Below are 23,738 nucleotides of genomic sequence, written 5' to 3' on the forward strand. Positions count from 1 at the left end.
TATGTCCCTTCCAAAACGGTGAATCTGTAGGTTCACCTCTACCTGAGCCAATGTTTTGTTTTTGATATACTTATTATGAAGCAGTTGTTGCCACATCCCTTCTTCATGTAACAATTTAAAAAAACCATTTACTTAATAGGCACATGTTTTTCAGTTCAAGCACCTCAATTCCCAAACCCCCTTGATCCTTAGGTCTACATACTATATTCCATCTAGGTAATCTATATTTCTTCTTATCATCCTCCTCTTGCCAAAAAAAGCGGGAACGATAATAATCAAGTCTCTTACGCACGCCTTTAGGAATTTCTAGGAATGATTGCATAAACATTGGTAAGCTTGTAAGTACAGAATTTACAAGCACCGGACGATCCCCATAAAACAACATCTTGCCCTTCCAGCATCCTAACTTTGAGGCAAAACGATTCTCCATCGGATTCCATTCAGAATTGCGAAGTCGCCGGTAATGAATGGGAATCCCTAGATATCGGAAAGGTAAAGTCCCAGATGTACACCCAACGATATTTTTATATTGATGTTCCAATTTTGTAGCTTTACCAAAGTAAAACAACTCACTCTTATGGAAATTAATTTTAAGACCAGATAATTATTCAAAGATACAAAGAACGAGTTTCATATTAACAACCTTAGCTAAATCATGTTACATAAATAAGATAGTATCGTCAGCGTACTGCAAAATAGATACCCCTCCGTCGACTAAGTGTGGAATAAGGCTTCCAACTTAACCCTCCTCTTTAGCCCGAGCTATCAAAATAGCCAGCATATCGGCGACAATGTTAAAAAGAATAGGTGATAGCGGGTCCCCCTGCCTCAAACCTTTGCGTGTCTGAAAATTATGTCCCACATTATCATTGACCTTAATCCCCACACTACCCCTCTCTACGAAACTTCTAATACGGTCACACCAAATGTTATCAAACCCCTTCATCCGAAGTACCTGCTGGAGGAAAGGCCACTTCACCTTATCATACGCCTTCTCAAAATCGATCTTAAAAAGGACTCCATCCAGCTTCTTAGTATGTAATTCATGGATCGTTTCATGTAATACAACTACTCCTTTTAGAATATGTCTACCCGGCATGAAAGCAGTCTGGGATGGTTTCACTACCTTGTATGCCACATCAGACACACGGTTAGTAGCTACCTTAGTAAATATTTTGAAGCTGAGTACTGAAGATGAATGATATACACTTCTTTTAGGAGTGACCATTGCTTAAATATGACAGGATGACAACTCGACGTTCAGACATGTAACAAATTTTCCCTTGGATGTACTTTGCAAGGAACTATCCAGGTTAGAAAGTGCTATGGCAAAAGCCATTTCTTTTGGCAATTTTACAAATGGACTATCAAATACTGAACCAACCAATAAACATGTCACAACAGAACGTTCGTACAGGCTTACACATTGCTCTGCAAACTGGAATAATCCATGTCCTGGTGAATCAGACATTCTTCTCCTTTTTTCTGAAATAAAAACGATGGATATGCAATATCTCAAAGCGAATCCCGATCAGCAGAGGTCTCAACAATGCGTGGATTGTGCTGGTAGACATACTTCTTGGCCCAGTACATGTAGTTGAAGAAGCCAAGCAATGCGACAATAGCCACAACCCAATAGAACAGGTCAAGATGGCTGTTGTCCAAACTTGTACCCTCGAGCCAGCCTCCCTGGTGACCATGCCTTGTAGCCCAGTTCACAATTTCCACCAGCAATGTGGCCATCAATGATGCGACCCCCAGCACACACCGGAACAATGCGGTGGCAATAGACTTCATGCCACGTGGAGCCTCACTATTGAAGAACTCCGAAGCCCGGTGAATGACGTCACATCCGACACGCCAAGCGGGACAACCTGAGGTGCAAGCCGGAACGGGGACATCTGCACCACGGCTTCCTTTCTCTTCCTCTCAACAATTGCTGCGATTACCGACGCAAGTAACATGGAGGCGAAGCCTATACCAATGCGTTGCAAATGAGTGATGCCACCAACATAGCCTGTGCGTCTACGCAAGAATGGCACAATGAACTGGTCATAGACAGCAAGCATTATCATCTGGAATGTGTTGGGGATGATAAAGAGTGTCGCTGGGGGAACATGGATCTTGCCGAGCCTGGTGTTCGTCATGCCACCTTGCTGCACAGTGAATGTGAAGAGGATAACATTCGATATATAACCAACCATGGAGCTGATGAACAGAGGGAGCACACGCAACACAATCTTGGTCTCCTCCACCTTCGTCGCGCTGCAAACTGACCAGGCTCCATTATTGCCACAGTTGATGCAAGCTTTGTTGAGGAATCTGGCAAGATGCATGAAAGTGTTTATAATAGCGAACATGACTAAAACTCTATTATCTAATTTCTATGCCAACTTGATAAGTAGTCCACAGAAATCAGAAAATCATATTCTTACTGAATCTTACTTCAGACTACTTGCTTGAGAGAGTGCGCCAACAGAACCTGTCCTTGTCCCAGTACAGCTTTCATGCGCTTCTTCCTGTTTCTCAGGAAGTTCAAGCTTCCTGTTCCTGAATGCAACCACAAGAACCTGGGGAGACAAGATTGTAGTCACCCAGTGTTTCGAACACATTTACTGAGAATTGGGATGGTATCTTATGTAAATCAAAACCTGCAATATTCGAGTTAGAGGGCTTCCTTCTGGTACATGGTTGCGGTAGAAAGGGAGACCAGCAGCAACAATGAGCAATCCAAACAGAATTAGGATTGAACACACCCCAAGTCCGATATCCCACCCTTTGTAGTTCTCGAGCCACACTATGAGAATAATCCCTACAGACCCGCCAAAGGAGATTCCACAGCTATACCAATTAAAGAAGCTGGACTGTTTGCGGGACTCAGAGGGATCTTCATGGTCAAATTGGTCTGCTCCGAGGGATGGCAAGCAAACACCAATAAAACCATCACCAAATGCAGTCATATACAAGGCTGTGTATAATAAGGTAGCATTCCATCCATGGACCTCTTTGCAGTTGTTTAGCTCTGCTTCAATGTTGCAAGGTGGTGGATGGAGTGAGGGAAGGTACGCTTGTAGTGCGAGCAATCCATATCCCTATAAAATGTCCATAAAACAGCTGTGTGAGCCAGAGTACATTTGATTAAGATCTTGACGCCACAATCTAAACTGTTTGAAATCATGGACATGACATCCTTAGAAAGAATTTTAGAAGCTGAGAAAACTATTGTGTACAATAATTGATAACACTTTACATCTAACACCGTGAAGGGTGTCAACGAAAGGCTCTATAGGATAGGACAAATAAGGAGATGCTAATAGTAGCACTTTACACCAAAAGATAACCCTACATATCCACATTAAGTGGATTTTATGGTCAAGGATATGTCAGAGTAAGTAATGTCAGGGATTGAGTTTTATTAAAATATGACAAGTTCTATTTCTCCAACACCCACCAAAGTGTGGTGCTATTTTGTATTAGAAGTGTTGAAGCATATGTGGTCTGCCCGACCTTATCCATCAGTTTGGACTTCTGGTTCTACTGGTTGGTTCATGGAACTTAAAATGGTATCAGAGCACAACTATTGGGTTCAAATCTCGGATTTCGCAATTTAGAAGAAAAATATGCTTGCCCTCTTTCTGGCTATCTTTAAGTTTGGACATGAAACTTAAATATGGTACTCCCTCCATTCATGAATACAAGGCCACATGTTTGTCGTGTCACCCTTTGGCTAATGATTTAATCAACCAAATGTAAGTTATATGTCATCTAAAAATATACCATTGAAAACTTCACTGAAATCTGCATCCGATGATATAGTTTTGAATGACATGCAACTTATATTTGGTTGACCTAATTATAAATCAAAGTTTGCCTCAAAAAATAAAGTGGCCTTGTATATAAAAATGGAGTAAATATCAGAGCAGAGTCTTGGGTTCAAGTCTTGGCTTTTGCAAAAAAAATTTTGCTTGCCCTCTTTATGTCCATAGGCCTTGGGTTCAAGTCTCTAGTTATGCCGGCACACCATCCCACAAGTTTATCTTCCAACTTGTCAAGAATTGGCTAGAGATCAGTGCAGCAGAGCTTCCATATTAGAAACGGCTTGACCTGGAATGCCAAATTTGCTCGATGACTGTGGCTTCATGATCATTGCATCTGATAAACACGACAAGTTGTAAGGCAGCTCTTATGAACTGGCACCACTCAGTTAGATAGCCTCCTGTGTGCTCGCTCAGCTCACATGAGTTTGAGGTCTGGCCTCCCATTGGTGCCTCAAGGTTGTTCTTCTAAATAGAAATGACACATGTGCTACTGCCTGTTGGTTGAGTATTTTTATTTATTTATAAAAGGCAGCTCTAAGTTTTAGCATTTGCTCCATATGCTAGAGGCAAAGCGTTGTTTTATTAACTAGCACAGTGGTCCTCGCAAATGTGAGAGCAACGCTTGAAAAAGTCCATGTAATTGAAGTAACCTGGTTCTAATGTCACCACCAAATATTATGTTAAATAAAAATAGTATTTGTGCAGGAAACATCATTAATCATCTTTAATCTATGTGTGAATAATTAATATCGATCACTATTAAAACAGAAAATCCCATGACCATATGCACATGGTAATGTTTGGTTAGTACATGTAACTAAATTTGCATTGCAACTAAAGGATGTATTATGAGTATGAATGATGTAAATGTTAAATCTTGGCCATTAAATTATAGATCTAAGAGCGAAAATAATTCTAATGATGTGAATCAACCTCGAGTCTCTATTTTAGACCTCCATATTTTTCTTTTTCCATTGCCAGGGTTTGCAGCTTGTATCGTTGGCCATGTATCGATATGAGGTTTAACTGTGCGTGCTTCTGTTACCGGCGCATCCCAAAACACAACCTCGTGTGCTTTTCGCAGTTAACATCTGGTGTCACGGCTAGATCGGTATGTAGCTTCCAGATTGTAGCAGGATCATTTGGAAGTATCACACGGGAGGCATTGTACAACGCAAAGAGGGCCCACATAGAGAACTTTATCCATACTCGTATTATTTTTCTATTCGATAAAAAACAAAGTCGTGGCTTGCATTGCCAGTGTTTGCAGCTTGTATCCGTGGCCATGGATATGAGATTTAATTGAGCATGTGCGTGCTTTTGTTACTAGCGCCTTCCATAACACGGCCTCACACCGTAACTGATGATAGTGGATGGATCTAATTTCTCCGCCTGCCCGTGCGTCTAGTTCCGCAATGAACCTAACGGAAGAGAAACAATACTCAACCGTGACTCTCCCTACTTACTTTGTAGCGCAGTTCGAGCAGGACAATAGGGTCACTTGCTTGGAAGTGTCGACTTACCTTCTTGCGCTCGCCACGGGGACGGCGAACTGGGTCGTCGGTCTCTAAGCAGGTGGGGCGGAGGCGGACATATACAATGTTCGCCTCGAGCTTGCGCTCACCTCATAAATCTTGGGTGCGTCAGTCGGCCAGTGAGCATAGAAGCCTAGGGTGAGGCGGTGGTGCTCACGCTAGCTAACGTTGGCCTAGAGTGGCTAGAGTCTTGGACTGTCCGGTGGTGCTCCCCGTCCGGTGCTGCTAACAACAACCAATGTTGTTAAAAACCAACGGCCTCCAATTATCCCTAGGCGTCGGCGCGTCGAGCTCGTGCTCCTTGGCCATCGTTCGCTGCTCCCTCGATCGTCCCTCGTTCCGCCTATCATCTCCTGGTGTTCCCAAAAAAAGTTTGGCACGAATTTGTATTTGTCTAGAAAGAAAAAGTGGGGCTAGGAAAAGGAAAACTGCCTGTGGTTGTGGACGCACGGATGCATGGCACCAAGCGAGGGGCGCCCCGTCCCTCTATTTCCTTTTTCTTTTGACGTAATATTGGATATTGTTTCCTTAACGATGAACCACAATTTTTTTTTTCTGGAGCAAGCGACCCCGCTCTTCTATTCCCTTTTTTACGTAATAATGAACGGGGTTTCCTTAACCATGAACCACACGTTTCTTTTAGGGGATGAACCACACGTATTTTTTATGGCCTGCTTAAATCTTTCCGTCTAACGAATCGGGACCAATGGGTGCTGTACGTTTGAGCGTTTTCGGAGCGACGTGGCTAGATCTTTAGTCCCGGCCCGTGACACGGCCGTGAGAAATGGGGCATGACGAAAGACCTGTTTTTTACTAGTGTTAGTTTTGTTTCTTGGGATGGTGCATATCCGTATCAAACTTGACATATCATGTATGTTCACAAAACATAAGCTCGTACATGTTAAATTTATTAAATCTTAGCCATTAAATTATAGATCTAAGAGCTAAAATAATTCTGATAATGTGGATTAACCTCGAGTCTCTATTTTAGATCTCTGTTTTTTGCTTTTAGTATATAACTAGCAAGGTGGCCCTCGCAAATGCAAGCGCATCACTTTTAGTTTAACCAAAAGTGTTAATTATATTTGCATGTATTTTTCTCATTCAACCCCTCCATTGCAAAGAAAATCCACAATATTTTAGACATATAAATTATATCCTTATTTTATGTTAAATATTACCATGTTATTATGAAATAACAAAGTATAATAATGAAATATTTTTTGGGCCTCAACATGTGCCAATTAATTGCCATTTTATGCTAAGTTAGTATCTTACGTGCCCATATCTTATCATAATAGTGAGGGTAGAATCATAATAACCACAAAATATGAAGCTCCATGAAATCAAGTACATGATCATATTAATCCTAGTTTGAGTCTCCAATGGGCCAATAATTATCCAGTAAACCCTTGGCCCTTACTTTGCTTCAGAAACTAATTACTACACTTAAGATCATTACAAGAACCAAGCTTTGTTTTTCTTTCTATCTAAAATCAGGAGCGTGCTATAGGACGCAACAGCCAGGATATGCATGTGTGTCAACTATCAGTTGCATGGAGATGGTGACTCTCATCTTTCAGTTCTGAAAAGAAAATTCTCTAGTTTATACAAACCATGGTCCAGCCTAATAGCTAGCCAGGTATGTCCTAATTATAGTGGAACAAATATATAGAAGCTAATAAATATGTTGATCTAGTGATTGTTAGTTCTTGTTGTCAATTCTAAGAATTAATTTTTTTACTTTATTAAAAGAAAAAATAAAATTTTATATGAGGCTTGGAATCTCTCACTTTGTGTGTGATGAGCCAAAAATATCTGGTATGCTAAACTTTATCTCTTCAAATGTATGGATTTTTATTAGATCATAAAAAAATTATACTTAAATCCTGGTATAATTCTTATGTATATTTAACTAACAAAAAAATTCATCGAGTATGGATATGGATGCTTATTGGCACTATTCTAGAAGTGCTTCCGTTCGGGCTTGTTGAATTGAAATAGACACGAACGTTGCTGCTACACGACTCGTACGGCATGGGCGTCCCTAGGAACTTTTTTCCTTGAGACTCTACTCTTGGACACTCACCTTTCACATCTGGATGGTCGGAGGTTTGGGGCAATGTACTAAGCTAGCCTGCATCTTGGCCACCGCCGCTGGAACATGCAAGCAAACGCAACAAAAGAAAATTCCATCATAGGTACCTGGGTGTCTCGCCGTACAGTCGATCGCCATAAAAACACGGTCACACCACGCCACGGGAGCATGCAAGAAAACGCAACTGAAGAATTTTTCATGGTATGTACTCAGGGTGTCTCGATGATTGCTGGATGGCGCAAAAAGATTGCTAGCTTCGCTTTTATAGGTGCACAGGAGCTGTGGACATAATAGTGGTGTGACAGCTGTTGTTATTCCCTCGTCCATGATTAAAATCTTATCCCTTTATTTTAATCTATACATCTCAATGATTTGTTTTATGTTGCCTAAATAACACAATTGCTAATTTTTGGATTGACATGGATTGATGGATAGACAGTTTTATAATATCAACATGCTAGAGCATACCTAAATACACAAATAAGTGACAACGAAACTTGTCAGGACATAATTTTTTTATCTTACATGTTAGACATATTATGTAGCGACTTTGATATGGACGTGGATTGGTGTACCCAGGCACACGGTTGCCCTCTTTTTGAAAAAAAAATGAAAATTGTACTATTGAGTTTCATAAATTTTAAAAACAAATTTTTTATTAATATTTATGCATGATCCGTATATTCGTACGAATTTTCAGTATAAAACTCGTTCTGTTTTGAGAAATTATATAGAACTAATATATGTTAGTTTTATTAAAAATCTTCCTTGCTGTATTTTCGAAAATACAATGTATTTTCAAACGAAATTTCTTGTGTATATTCTGGATGCATATATCTAGACATATCTTTCTCGGCCAATTTTTTTAAGAGTCAGAAGTACGATTTTGATTTTTTTGAAAAAAGGGACTCTCTACTGCCTAGGCGCACTGATCAGTTTTCGCTTTGATATGATGGAGTTATCTGGTCGGTCAATGTAATAATATTATCGTTTTTTATATTTTTAAATAAAATACTTCTTTGATCGGTGAAGGTCGGTGTTTTAAAGAGAAAGATTAGTGCACACATAATTTTTTTAGGAAGCGCACGCATCAGGTTGGATTAGAATCCTAGCCACGGTTTGGTCACGCCTAAAAGCAGACGTGCATTAATTCCTGATCTGCACCGATCACTTTCCATGTTTGTTTGGTCCGGTGCTATACCGAATGTCTATACTAGCTTGGTTCGTTTCTAATACATTTTTTTTCCTGTCGTACGTTTATATTAGATCTAAACAAGGCACGTGTCCATAATTTTACGTAACCCTTAGTTCTATTAAATCATAACCGTTGGCAGTAAAATCAATGGTATATTTATTTCTAGCTTATGTGGATTAACGTGGTGTTTCTATTTTAGACATCTATATTTTGCTTTTAGTATATAGCTTATGTGGATTAACGTGGTGTTTCTATTTTAGACATCTATATTTTGCTTTTAGTATATAATAGAATAGAATAGATAGATAGATAGATAGATAATATGTAAAGTCCATGCTCACCTCAACCCATATAACTTTGTACAGGCATCAATTTCAGCTATGGAAAACTAATCCGCTAAGCAGATAACATTTTTCCTCAATGTTAGTGAGACCACACCACTATTACGAGAAATTATAACAAAATAAAATCAAATTTAAGATGAACTAGCACAGTGGCCCTCGCAAATGCGAGGGCATCCTCTTTATTTAACATGATGATATTACGTATTTTCAGTCAATATAATTAATCTTGAGTTTTTAGGCATACCTGATGTTTGATATAAGCATAAATAATTTCAAGGGTTTGTAAGAATGTTAATTTTATTATGTTCGTTTTGATTCTTTTAGTTAATACATGTCCAAATAAATCATCTATTAAGTATCCTAGATGCCCCTTAGAATCTGGAATTCTTCCTCGAACCTCCTCTGTGTCATTTCCCTTTTTTGGTGACGAACATATCCCAATTAACGTATGGTTCCCTTCACCTTCAACAATAAGATTATGCAAGCAATGGAGACACACATCTATCTCCTTGGGTGTAGTATAGTAATCTTAGGTTACTTAGTATTTTATTCATAAGAATGTCGTAATGGTTGAGATGGTGTCGTATGGAATCAAGACCAATTGGCTCCGCTGAGGTTTTGATATTATCCTATGGATCTACTTTTGTCACGTGGTAATTGATGGAGCCAGCGAATCCCGTGTGTCGGCTTTTTTTACTTTGACAATTCTTTGAATTTGCTAATCTATATTGCAAGCACGGTATCCCTTGCCACTGTCCATACAATGATCATATGGCCGGTGGTCCTACCTTTTGAAATCAATCTAGCATATGTATTTTAACCTTTGTGCTTAGTTTAACTTTTGGAGATAGTCATATATGTTTGTATTGCATACAAATAATTTTTTTAGGGCCTATTCATAATTTTCTCACCCTTTTCTTGTTAGTTTTGAGGGTTTGATAAAAATTGGCAGTACGAGTTGCGAGATGTGTATCCCTGGCAACCGCGCCTCCAACAATTTTAGGGTCCAACATTTTAATTTCCATGTCTCATATGATTATTCAAAATTTTGAGGTAGATTTCAAAATTTTGCATGTCATTGTTTTTAACATTTTACATATTCATTGATATTCATATGTACGTATAAATCATTATAAATTTAGAGCCTATATACAGTTTCCTTCCTACCATTTCATAATAATAAAATATATCCGTAGTCCGCATCGGTGAATTTGTTAGTCAAGCTTGGAGTAGTGTATGATTCTACTATGTGAAGTGAAGTCTATTATGTTTTTTCATAACATGTGAGATTAATTTAAATTTCATGTATTTTATGATTATTTGATATATTAGTTTATATTTGTAGTATAGATAAATGAATTTATTTTTGTAATCTTTTAGTACTTTTCTTCGCTTATACCTTTGTAGTTCGATGAATTCGATAACTTTGTTGGTATGTCATGCGAGCAGTATGCCCTTGGACACCGTACCTCCCGAAATCTTAGGTCCTACTCTTGCCACATATGAGTTTTTCACCACGGCTATGAGTTTTATAGGTTATATTTTGGATCATCCGTTATATTCGTTGATATTTAAATATTTAAATTTTATTTAGATATTTATCGCCACTAAATTGCATCACACAAAAAACTGGAGTCGACCGATCATTCTCGCTACTATTTCTATAGATCAGAAAGCTTTTTTTACACTCTAATGCATTTGAGTTTGTCCGATCATGCACTTGTAACTACGCAAGGAAGAGATACGGGTAGATTTCTTTTTGTCTTCAAGTAATTTACGAAGAGAGAGAGAGACAGAATTCAAATTAATAACCTTCTTTTAGATCCTTTTTTTCATTCAAAATGGTACATGCATGAGGTATTAACATCGGACAGATTTACACATGAGGTTTTTTTTCTTGACATGTATAGAAAATTTTATCAACATCATACATTTTATTAGTGCGCTGCATCGGAAATACTCCCTTTTTCCATAATAAGATATCTTAACTATCTTAAGATACGCATGTATCTAGATATATTTTAGTGTCTTGCTTTTTTGTGTAGTATATTTTAGTGTGTAGCTACGTGTAAATCTAGACAAAGTTGAGACTTTTTTCAGACGGTGGGAATATCTGGTCAAACAAATCATCCGACAGATTTCAAATTCGTTTTTTTTCATGTTGATACCCTGAAGATTGTGAAGCATGCAAGGAAGAAAAGGATTAGTCGATCTTTGGTCTTCCAAGAAATTTATGGACAAACAGAAAGATTAAGCAATCTTCTGTTAAGGATAGCAATTTTTGCTTCAAATTGAGTTCTGCTGTCGTACGTTTCAATGCTTGGAACCACATTTTCCACGAACCATGTCGTTATGTACCAGCATAGTTGGTACTTATTTTAACGCTGACGATTCTTATATCTTACCCATTAAATTTTAGACGTGCCATGGGTTAATTCTGTACACACATATAGTTGTACATAATACTTGTTATCCTTTAATCTTAGATGTTAAGATTAAAATCACCAGCATATGTGGATTAACTGGTGCCTCTAAAAACACCCTTATTTTGCTTTTAGTATATAATAGATTTTGGAGAAATTGTGTAATCTGTTTTAGCACCTATCTGAGGGTGCTCAGTCACAGACAGTAGTAGGACTTAACATTCAATTCTTTAAATAACAGATGCTTTTGCTTAAAAAATATTAATATAGGCTTTATTGCAGCTCTCTATTGTTGGCATAGCTTATCATTACAAAAAGCAAGAGAAGATGTAAGCAACAAAATAATAGTTTTCTTGATCATAAACATAACTGAACAGAGGAAGATGCAATTACCAGAAACATAAATGGACCAAAGAGGAGCATAGTTCTAGAGCGAGCAATGTAGGAGTCAGAGAGGAAAGCTCCTATCAGTCCAAATCCAGACGTGGCACCAAAAAAATTAGTGGCCGTAGTTGCAGAGCCGGAGACCCCCATATGCATTGTTACACGGAGGTAAGTGACCAGATTCAGCAGGTTTGGGATTTTAACCACGTTGGTAACCACAGTTAGAACTGCCAAGGGGATATACATACAAAAATGGTTCAATATTTTGAACTCAGAACAGAAGCTTGAAAATGGGAAACAGTAAGATATTGCATGCCCAAAGTATATGTAAGTATGGATGGAAACTAGGATTCGGTGTATAGTGACTTACCATGCAAAAACGATGCTGCTCTGACTCCGCCATGAATGTTTTTATTGATGGTGTTTCCCCTCCAATCAACAAAGCTTCCAGGCGCCATGGTGCTTGTTATTCCTCCTGATCACTGTCTGGCTGGCTGCCTAGCATCCGTAGCAATAGGAGGGGTATATATATCACAATAAGAGGGGTATATATCAGCATATGGGTAGTATTCATATTCAAGGGAGTGACAACACCAACGGGATTAATCAAAGATTCTTGCCTACTTAATGCCCCTGTTGCCAACTATCGGCATTAACTAGACTTCCATTGTACCAACTATCGACACTAATCTGACCTCCATTGTACTATTTGTACTGGCTCAAATTTGTTGAAGTAGAAAAAAAGATTAAGCACATGTATAGTGAGACTGCTGAAGTCCAGAAATAGCAACAACTAGCAGATATTGCTATCAGTGAGAGCGAAATTGTGTAAGTTAGCTCCTAATTCAATGAATGTTTCCAAGTCCTTCTGACACTTCCTTCAAAGTAGTGCATCTTAACTTATTTATTGGTTGGCCTGTACCTGAAGGCGACATGACAATTATGCATATAAAAATCTCAGGAGTAGAGCTACGAAAAATTATCAACAAGTGCTCAATAATGCAATGCGTAATATGACTGTCCAAGCTTGAACTCGGGCGTAACTTTTCCGTACAGTGAAAACTAAGAAATTCGCAAGCGGCTGAGAAATAGCAAAATCAGTTACCTAATTATCAAACTATCGGGGAAAACTTGTATTGGTTCAAGCTCTAATAATCCACCCAAATTCCGGGTAAAGTGTGCTCAGCGAGCACATCCGGGAAACAAAGTCTAAGGGAATAGGCGCATGGATTGAGAAATTCATTATACATATCGATATGAACTGCAGACGACCAAAGAAAAATCACCGAAACCTCCAAAAGGTTGCCTACAGCTCAAAAAAGGTTGGCTACTGTTCTTGCTCAGTCTGTGCAAAATGCATGTCTGGTGTGAAGAATCACTATAGGCTACATGAAGTAAAACGCATAAAGACACCTCCTGCATACATCCGCAAAAAAAAGGGTACCTCCTGCTTTCTCCTGCAGGGGCAGTAGTCTCTCCGCGACGGGCAGGCGCCGAGGGCCGGAGGCAGGCTGAGTGTGTTACCTCGACCCCCGAGTCTCTTCATCACCCCTGCCACAGTTAACGGCGGCCGCCGCCCCGATCTGCGTACACACACCTTCGTTTCGGTTGTTGGCGGTTGAATACTTTATGCCGGCCACCTTGAGATTTCTTCGCGTGAACGGACAACTTTTAGAGGGTAGGGAGGTCTTCCTTCTTACTTTACTAGTAGTAGGCATGTCGTAGTGCTTGTCAAATTCCTCCTCGATCTTCGGGTCACCGTTCTTGTCCAAGTCTTTCTCGTTGGCGTCTCCTTGCATTTCTATGATGCTCCTCTTGCCCCTCCTCACGACAACACGGCTAGGCCTCGACGGATCGGTGATGAAGAAGCATTGGTCAACTTGGCTACCGAGTACCCATGGCTCATTTTTCGCGGATGCGTTCTTCGATTTTGCATCGGGTATAACCATGGTGGTGAAATATCATCCTTCTTTTCGACCTTCTTGGCCCATCTCACACGAAACATTGGCACCGTCTCTCCACAGTAATTGAGCTCCCATATCTCCTCGATCCTTCCAAAAAATCTTTCCTTGACATTAGTCTCATAATCGGCGTATGACAGCATAGTTACTCCTGAGTTTTGATTTTCACTATTTCTGTCATTTTCCTCGGTGTAGAATCTGTAACCGTTGATGTCGTACCCCTGATAGGTCCTTACGTTATGCCCTGGGCCCTGTGATAAGGTGTATATGAGTTTTTCATCTTCGGTAGAAGGCATTTTTCTCTGTGCTTCAAGCAGTTGAGTTTGCTTGAACCAACGCGTGAAGCTGGAGTTGTGCTCTTTGGTTACGTCTCCCATCTTCCTCGGCTGGCCCGTATCGATGTAATTCTGCTCGATCATGCTTTTGTGCTTTTGCACGAAAGGTTCGATCAGTTTTAAGTGTTGTAGCGCGACCCGGTGAGCCCTGTCAAAGTCGTCGCGTCGATTGACAAGGCCGACATGGACTGAGCGGTAGCCCTCGCGGTGACCGACTCCAGCGAGCCTGCCGAGGTGTGTCCTGGGGGGTAGACCAACATGATCCTCGTCGTCCTCGGTGCTTAGATAATTCTGGCAGAAGGAGATGCACTAGTAGGTTAGAAACCCCTTGGCCATGCTTGCGTCTGGACGGGCCCTATTGCGAACGTATCCTTTCATGACACCGTTCTGCCTTTCGAAAGGCATCATGTTGTGGAGGAACGTCGGGCCGAGCTGCCTGATGTCTTCAACGACATGGAGAAGGAGATGGACGCAAATATCACAGAATGCGGGAGGGAAGTAAATCTCCAGCTCACATAGTATCACCCCGATCTCATCCTGTAGCATCTTGAGCTGCCTCACGCCGATCGACTTCCTGGTGATAACGTCAAAAAAGTTGCAAAGGCCAAACAGCGTATCACGGACGTGCTCGTCCATTATCCCTCGGATCGCAACGGGAAGTATCTGCGTCATGAGCACGTGGCAATCGTGAGACTTCATCCCGGTGAACCTCTTCTTCGCTACGTCCAGATATCTGCTTATATTCCCCGAGTAACCGTGAGGAAATTTCACTCCTAGGAGGCACCTGAAAAACTGCTCGAGCTCCTCCGGACTCGTTGTGAAGCAGGCAACGGGAAGCATCACCGCGTTCTTCTTAGCCCTTTTGCGGAGACGTTGAGTCCCTTCCGTCTGATCATCATCATCATCATCATCTCCGTCGATGTCATCATCAGTATCGGGGGCTTGAAGATCTTTCTTGATGCCAAAATGTTTCAGATCGTATCTTGCTTTCGGTCCATCCTTGGAATTCTCTGAGTTGCAAAGAGTACCAAGCAGACTCTCGGTAACGTTCTTCGTAATGTGCATGACATCGAGGCTGTGGGGCGTGTGGAGGACCTTCCAGTACTCCAAGTCGTGGAAAACAGACCTTTCGGTCGCTTCTTTCCCGGCGCTGGGCACTCCTTCCAATTTTTCAGAAAATCGTCGATTTCTACGCCGCTCCTTGGGCGCGGGGGTCCATCGGGATCATCTTTACCATCGAAAATATCACCGCGTTTTCTCCACGGGTGATCCAAGCGAAGCCACCTTCGAGCACATGGGTACATGGTTTTCGAGGACCCGGGATCCCTTGGTAGCTGTAGATGCGGGGTCTCGTCCATGCACTTCACATAGCCGTTGAATCCGTGGCCGACCTGGGTAGATGCATATGCGTAATCAGGATAGTCTGTGACCGTCGTGATCAACGCGGCTCTCATATCGAAATAAGTTCTAGCGTAGGCGTCCCACGTACGGGGTGGCGTCTTCCACAACGTCTCTAACTCCTCTTTCAGCAGCCCGAGATACAAATGCATGTCGACACCTGGTTGTTTCGGCCCCTGAATGAGAATACTCAGGTGTATGTACCTTTGTTTGGTGCACAACCACGGGGGTAGGTTGTAAGGCCATACAAACACAGGCTAGGTGCTATGCATGCTACTCTGGTTGCCGAACGGATTGAGTCCATCGGTGCTCATACCCAGCTTGATGTTCCTTGCGTCGCCCCCGAACCTAGGGAAGGCGATGTCCAATGCTTCCCACTGGCCAGCGTCTGAAGGGTGTGTCAGCATATAGCCCATCTCCGGATCTTCTTCGGGCTTCTCCCTTTCCGCGTGCCATTGCATGAGCTTTGCTTCCTTAGGGTCCACAAAATACCGCTTCAGACGGGGAGTGATAGGAAAGTACCATACCACTTTTCGAGGTACCTTCTTGTTCCCAACCTTGTACCGTCCGTGGCCGCACACCGGACATGTGGTTCTGTCCTTGTACTCGCCCCGATAAATCACGCAATCATTGATGCAGGTGTGGTATTTTTTTTGCGGTAGGTCAAGAGGGCACACGACTTTCTTGGCCTCCTCGGTACTACATGGCAATGTGTTCCCCTCCGGGAGACGATCGTGCCAGAATTTCAAGTTCTTGCTGAAGCTGGAGTCGGTCCACTTGTTCTGCGTCTTCATCTGCAGATAATCAACCGTTACATGCAAGCGTGTATCCTGCGGACGGCACTCAAGAAAGATCGGAGTCATCCCATCTTTCTCCATTTGCGACAGCTTGGCTCTCTCTCTGGTTGCAGCTCTGTCATAGCTCGTCTCCTGCAGGAGCAGATTTTGAACATGAGAGTCCCGCAAGGCCGAAATTAGCGGGGTCGCGTCGGAATCTTCTTCTTCGTCATGATGATCTTCTCCGTCGGCATCTTCTTCTTCATGATGATCTTCTCCGCTGACTTCTTCTTCATGATGATAGTCCCGGTCGACATGATGATAGTCTTCTTCATGATGATAGTCGTCTCGCTCGACATGGTCTTCATGCGCACCATTTGATGGGGACGGCCGCGCCTAGTTGTCTTGCATGAAACCGCGCCTCAGCAGGTGCTCCTCCAGTTGTCCGGAATCAGGGTTGATCCAGCGCTCGAGTTTGCATGATCGACACAGACATCTTATCTGGCGCCTATTGTTCCGAATCATGTCCTCCTTCGCGTCTATCTTGTATCTAGAGATTCGAGCGGAACTCATCGAGAGGACCATGCTTGTCTGTAAATGGTATACATAGAATAGGAAATTAGAACCGCAACACATGCACACACATGCATGGGTCGTACCTCTCCTCAAGGTATTACATGGAGCGGAAAAATTTGGCATGACCTCTCCTCAAGGTAGGACATATGGGTAGTGCAAAAATTTGCCGAAACGGAAATGAATCAACATTTCGGCAAACATCCATGCACCACACCGGCACACACACAAGCGCTTCACCTGCAACAAGCATCCATATATACGACGGCCACACAAGATCTATAAGCATATGCATGTCTCCTCCAAGCATATGTATGTCTCCTCCAACTACTCACCTTGTAGATTCGATACCGAGACGAAACCGCGATCGATGAGTTGGAGAGGAGGAGAGAGTATGGAGAGCCTTCTCCTCAACTCCAATTATGTATCAACCAAAGTAAGTGCAATAAATACCAAAGCAAGTGAAAAGTATGGCCAAAATGGTATGAGAGAGCAGGGCGGAAGAGCTAGATGGAGGAAGAAGAATGGCTTGGGTAGTGTGGTAGGTGGGAGGTTGGCTCTACTTTCTGGTTCGCTAATTCTGTGGCGCACAGATCACAGTGCGCCACAGAATATCTTATTTCTGTGGCGCAGCTGAGACAATGCGCCACATAATACCTTATTTTTGTGGCGCACTGCGGCGCTGCGCCACAGAATAACTTATTTCTGTGGCGCACCAAGCTCAGTGCGCCATAGAAATAGTGAAACCAATGATTGGGGGTGGCAGGGTGTGGGCCCCACCAAGTTCCTGTGGCGCATGGATTCTTGGTGCGCCACAAAATTAAGCTATTTTTGTGGCGCACCGCGCCTGGTGCGCCACAAAACAACTTTCTGTGGCGCATTTTTGGTTGTGCGCCACAGAACTAAGCTCCCACCTATAAGCGTTTTCCTACTAGTGTTAGAAGTAGACAATGGAGCAGCACAGCTAGGAGATGAACATCACAGAGCAGCATATAGCATTGGCCAGTGACCAGTAAGAGTTTGGGCTGGTCAGGGCTTGTGTTAAGGAAGGATTTGATGCAAGGAGTAACAACAACAAGGTCATGCATGATTCTAGGATCATCAGGAAGCTTGGGGGCAAGAGGAAGAAGAAGAACAGTATCATGGAGACGCACATGCATGGAGAAGAGAGAGGAGGACCATGAGGACTTACCCGCGCCTGGAAGCAGTAGCTATGGCATGGCGAGGCAGTTCCCGCGCGGCCGTAGCAACTGCAAGTCCAGGGAGGACGCCGGCGTTACGCCGACGAGCTCCACAAGCAGCGCAGTACCCCGGGAATGACGGCACATGCGCTTCCGAAGCAGCACCTACGCTAGGTCAGTCCCAGGAGGGCGCTTGCATCAACGACGAGGTCCATGGCTCGTCGGAGACCACCAATCGCCGGAGGCGATTTGTTCCCAGATCTGGCAGGGTGGCGATCGGGAGAAGGAAGAAGGATACGGTGAAACCGTGCGGACAGATCGGTAGATCTCCGCACGGCGGTTCAGGCGGTTTCGGTGGCGAGGTCAGGGGCGGCCGGAGTTGGCCAGAGCGTGGCGGCGGCCGTGGCAGCAACGCCATCGCCTCGCAGTCGCCTGCGCGTTAGGGTTAGGCTACGCACGAGACAGAGAGAGAGAGAGAGATGAGTGGGTGGGCTGATTGGATCGGATCCCACCGAGGGGGTTTGGCTCGGCCAAATGGGCCCAAGTGGCTGGTTTAAATGGGCCAGGGATATTTAAGTAATTTCACTATAACCCCTGAATTTTGTAAAATTCCAAACAAATTATTTAAACCTCCAAAAAATTCAAGAAAAATATGAAACACTTATATAAAATATTCCTTAACCAAAATAAAATGTGAAATGTAATAAACAAAGAGAATTCAAATGTAAGAATTTTGGATATGAATTTAAAAATGGAAATTCAAATTTGTAATTTTCTTGAATATATAAATTCAAGGAGAATTTCAATATAACTTTAATATTTCTAAAATTCCATATTTCCAAAAAGAGAAATATTCTTTTATTATTAACCTTTTTATTTAAGGTTAATATTTATCGAAGGCCAATTCTATTAATCCTAAACCTTTTCTTTTATCAGAAAATAATATAAAAGGATTATAAATTACTGCCTAAGGCATAAATATTCCATATTAAATCTATATCATCCAAATTCAACAAGTACTTTGGGGAAAGGGATTCACCATAAAATAATGCACCCATGCATGCATCATTTGGATCTTATAACATTTTCCTTACCGGACAATGATGCTTCTTTACAGAACCCGAGGTCCAGGTTCCATACAACGCATCGAACTGCACTAGCTACCTCGCAGTCACCAGGAAAGTTCACTCTTGCTCATGCCATCTTGATTATGTTCTATCAATTTACTCGCAAAGCTATATACTTATCACTCCTGCATTGAAAATGAAATGTTACTTTTCCAATTATGAATATGACTATGTGGTTGGCAATGGAACCATGGTATGTGTTGATTGTGGAGGTTCCATTACAAGGGTTCTAATCATTTAGGACTAATCACCAATGCCGTCAAGTGATTCTAGCGCCGTACATTTCGTGTTAACCATGAGATCTATAATGGCTCTGGAGAAGTCAGCTGTATCTTTTCCCTCTCGCATATCAACGGACTAGTGATAAGGGTTGCCTGCATCGGTATATCTATTGGTAAAGGTGAGGACAGTGGTCCGTAATGGTCTACCATTAGATATAGGAGAGGGTAGACTTATTAAAGGTCTATGATGGATTGGAAGGGTTGTCCGGGTCGGTCTATCTATGGTGTATAGGAAAGGGCATATGAATTGTTCAGAACGGTCTACCTTATTGGTATAGGTGAGAACAAATGCATGGGTTGGTCTACCAATAGATATAGGGCAGGACAAACTTACAAAAGGTTGGGTCTGCGAGGTCGCGGAGAAGGCAGTGATTGGCTTGGTTCTTATGCCGGGCCTCATACCAAGGAAGTGTGGACGGGAAAGTACGCCCGGTTGGCAACAAGGATAAGTTGTCTTATGGGAAAAGTAACGCACCTCTGCAGAGTGTAATAAATTGTGGCTTGTCACTCCCAGTTCCGGGAAGGGAACTACGAACGCGGCAGGAAAGGAACTCCATGAAGTTCTGGTCAACCTGTGAAGACTGGCGGGCATAGTTTTCAATATAAAATAAACCTTTTGAAGAAATGTTTGCGAAACATGCATTGACCGGAGATTTTCTGATCGATGGTTGTAGCTAGTGCATCATACGTACACCTTTTTCTCTTTTGAACTTGCTGAGTACCTCTGTACTCACTTTCTTTCGACACCCTTGCTAGACTGTGACAATGAAGTGGAGGTCAACGACGGAGCACCGGAAGAAGGCTACGAACTGGTCTACGAGGAACCTGATCTATCCGAAGGAGTGGAAGGCCTGGACTATAGGATAGTCTACGGAGTTGACAACAATGAGGTGGAGGAGTAGTGTCTTACCCGAGACAACTTAGAGCCGAGCAGCGTAGTGGCATACTTAAATAAGTTGCTGAGCTCAGTTTGAACTTTATGTTGAGTTGTAATAATTTTATATTAGTATCTTAAGGTGTTCTCATCGGATCTGTGAGAATACCAACTTGTTAAGACCATGTTTGTAATATAATCTGGAGTGTTATGACCTGCAATGTTTCTGTTGTACCACTCTGAGGGATGTGATATTTGTGAAGAAGTCCTTCATGAAGATCATATCAACTTGTATACTACAACATGTTGTGGTATGATGGGTCACCGCAGCTGGTATCAGAGCAAATGTTGCGACCTTAGGTTGGAAAAACCTAGTAAAGGAAAAGACATGTAGGAGTCAAGTAGGAATAGTAAAGAATTCTCTAGAAATCTGGTGTTTATTCACTTGAGAATAGCAAAATCATATCTTTTAGTGCGATAATTCTTTATTATTACTATTATGATGCATCAATCATTACTAATATTTTACTTATGTGTACAGCCAGAATGGCGTACTTTTCCAAAGAGGACTTTAAGGAAGGTTGAAGGCTGGCTTGGCGATTATGATGGAAGTTTTACAGATCTCCTGCGAGGGATGCTGAAGGAACTTCATTGCGAAACTAGGATTCCTGTTCTCAAGTACACTGTTCTCAAGTACATCTTCTATGATGGTGAGATAGTAGCCAAGTGCAAAGTCTCCGTACAACTTCATAAAACACTGGAGATGAGTCGTATTATGCCGTATGGAGAAGCCAAAACACTCACAGTGGCGTACCACATGGCTATCTTTAAGGCAAATCTCGAAATCAGGCAACACAAATCCGTAGAGCTTTTGTGTTCAGAGTATTCTCATGTACCTCTTGCCGAGGAAGATGAGGATCCTTCTCTAAATCATCTACTTATGGCACACAAACATCCTGAAGTAGCAGCCCAGCACATGGACAGCTGCAAGTCTTTGCTGACTACTATGTACCTACTGCACATGAAGATGGTGGAGGAAGTCACACATATGCTTTCTGAGTTCACGGACCCTGACAAAGTCCAGGCTCGAATGCATGATCTTAGGGAACAACCCCAACATAAAACACCTTTCTTCAGCCTAAAAAGCTACATAGATTTGAGTGACCAGGTGCCAAAGTCAGAACCACCTACACCCAACTTTGTTCCACATTATCCACATGTGTCAGAGTCATATGATGCAGTATATGGGGGAGACACTTTTGGAAACCTAGCTTGCTCGGAGTCACCAATCGAGAACTGGACTGGTTGGCGTTTCGGGGAACCATTCGGAGATGAAGAAGAACCTATTCTATGTGATACAAAAGATGAAGGAGGCGAGGTTAACCAGTATATCAACCGACACTTTGGGAAAAGTGAGAAAGATACCAACTCCATTTCTCTTGATTTGGAGATGGGAGTAACCAACACAACTCAATACGAGGTAGGTGAGAGTTCCGGAGTAAAGAAGAAGAAAAATATGAAGATGAGGGGACAAGTTGATAGAAACCCTCCATGGATGGCGATTGTGGGAGGTGTGTATCCTGCTGAGGATACATACGAGTCACTGTCCAGCTATTTCGGCATGACAGATCTTTGTCTCGACACTTCGTCCGATTCAGACTACATTCCAACTAGAAGGACTTACGTTCCGGACGGTGTTCGGAATACCAACCGTTGTACCGGATGGACTCCAGGCATGTACACGGAGGCGAATGAAGATGACGAAGAGTAGTACTCGCGAGAGGAATAATGTAGTATAGAGGGTATTGTACTAAGACGTATTTTAAATTTCCGTTGGCTTGGGCTTTGAGCCAAAATAAGTGGTTATATACGCCACATGTAATATATCTGTGTGTAATGTTATGATATATAGAGTGTATATACATAATAAATGTTTGCTTTGGATTTGCTTCTTCGATTTCATTGCGTGGCTAGTTCTGGGCAATGAGTTGAGCTCAGAAAACAATTGAATGGTGTAACTATGAGTATCTCTCTTTGTTACAGGAGTAGGGGGACATGGCTTTAGCTGAAACCGAAGATGCTCGGAGAGAGCGGGAGGCGAGAGAAAAGGAAGAAGCTGACGCAGCAGCCAGAATGGAAAATGCACCACCACCACCACATCCTATGATGCATCCAGATTTCCAGCAGTACGTGAGATCAATGGAAGAAGATAGGAGGAGGTACCAGGAAAGCCAAAATAAGAACATGCAAGATTTCTTTGCTCATGTCATCAACGACAGGGGCAATGAAGGCAGAGGTGTAAACCTATCAGACTTTCAAAATGCAAGCCCACTACCTTTTGCATCAGCTCCAGAACCAATGGAGGCAGAAGACCGGCTCATGGATACAGAAAGCAAGTTAAGGACGGTAGGATGCAATGATGAGGAAAAGATTAGTTATGCCACCTATCTTTTGTCAGGACCCGCAGCTTCATGGTGGGAAAATGTCATTGTTGTAGACCCACCGGAGAAGGTGTTCACATGGGAGGAATTCAAGAAGAAGTTCCGGGATGCTCATGTTCCGGAAAGCATAATTGAGTTAAAGAAGAGGGAGCTTGAAGAGCTCCAGCAGAACACTGCACCAGTCATGCAGTATGTTCGTGATTTTAATCGTTTGGCTAGGTATGCACCAGAGGAGGTTAACTCAGATGAGAAAAGAAAGAAGAGGTTCATGAAAGGCATGAATCCATACATGAAGATGCAACTGAGGTTAGCACAGACCGCAGAGTTCCAGGAACTGATTGACTCGGCAATCACATTCGAGGACGACTACGAGCAGGTTCAAGAGGATAGGAGGAAGATGGTTCGTATCGAGCCGAGGAAGTACCCAATTATTAAACCAACATCGGATAGAAGTTTCAAACCATGATACCGACCTGCCTGGAATCAAAACAACCGCGGAGGTCCAAATCATAACCCAAAATCCCTGATAATCTGCGACAACTGTGGGCAGAGGGGACACATCAAGAGAAAGTGCCAGAAACCCAGAATCATATGCTATCGTTGTGGGAAAGAAGGACACATGAAGCCGAAATGTCCGAACAAGGCATCTTGGAGTGGACAGAACTCAGGAGGACGAACTGGAGGCGGTAACAACAACAACAACCGCAACAACAATAACAACAACAAGAGGGACAAGCCGTATGGAAAGCTGAATTGCACAACCTTGGAACAAGCTGGAGAGTCGGTACAAGCAGTCCTAGGTACGCTCAGCATTCTTACTCATCCTGGCAAAGTATTATTTGATACTGGAGGAACTACTTCATTCCTTGCACGGAAATTTGTGGAAAAATACGGGATTGGATGTTCAAAACTAGAATATCCCATAACTGCCCTATCTGCGGGGGGGGGGGGGGAACGATCTTAGTAACCCACGTGAAAGAAGCACAAGTCATGA

The 23,738-nt window shown here is 42.4% G+C and overlaps 1 pseudogene; it reads right to left on the reverse strand.

Moving 5' to 3' along the window:
• Positions 1-1,515: 1,515 nt before the first annotated feature.
• On the reverse strand, positions 1,516-12,255 carry LOC124646761 (annotated as a pseudogene).
• Positions 12,256-23,738: the final 11,483 nt, after the last annotated feature.

Source organism: Lolium rigidum, chromosome 4 (genome assembly GCF_022539505.1).
Source record: "Lolium rigidum isolate FL_2022 chromosome 4, APGP_CSIRO_Lrig_0.1, whole genome shotgun sequence".
Lineage (NCBI taxonomy): Eukaryota > Viridiplantae > Streptophyta > Magnoliopsida > Poales > Poaceae > Lolium > Lolium rigidum.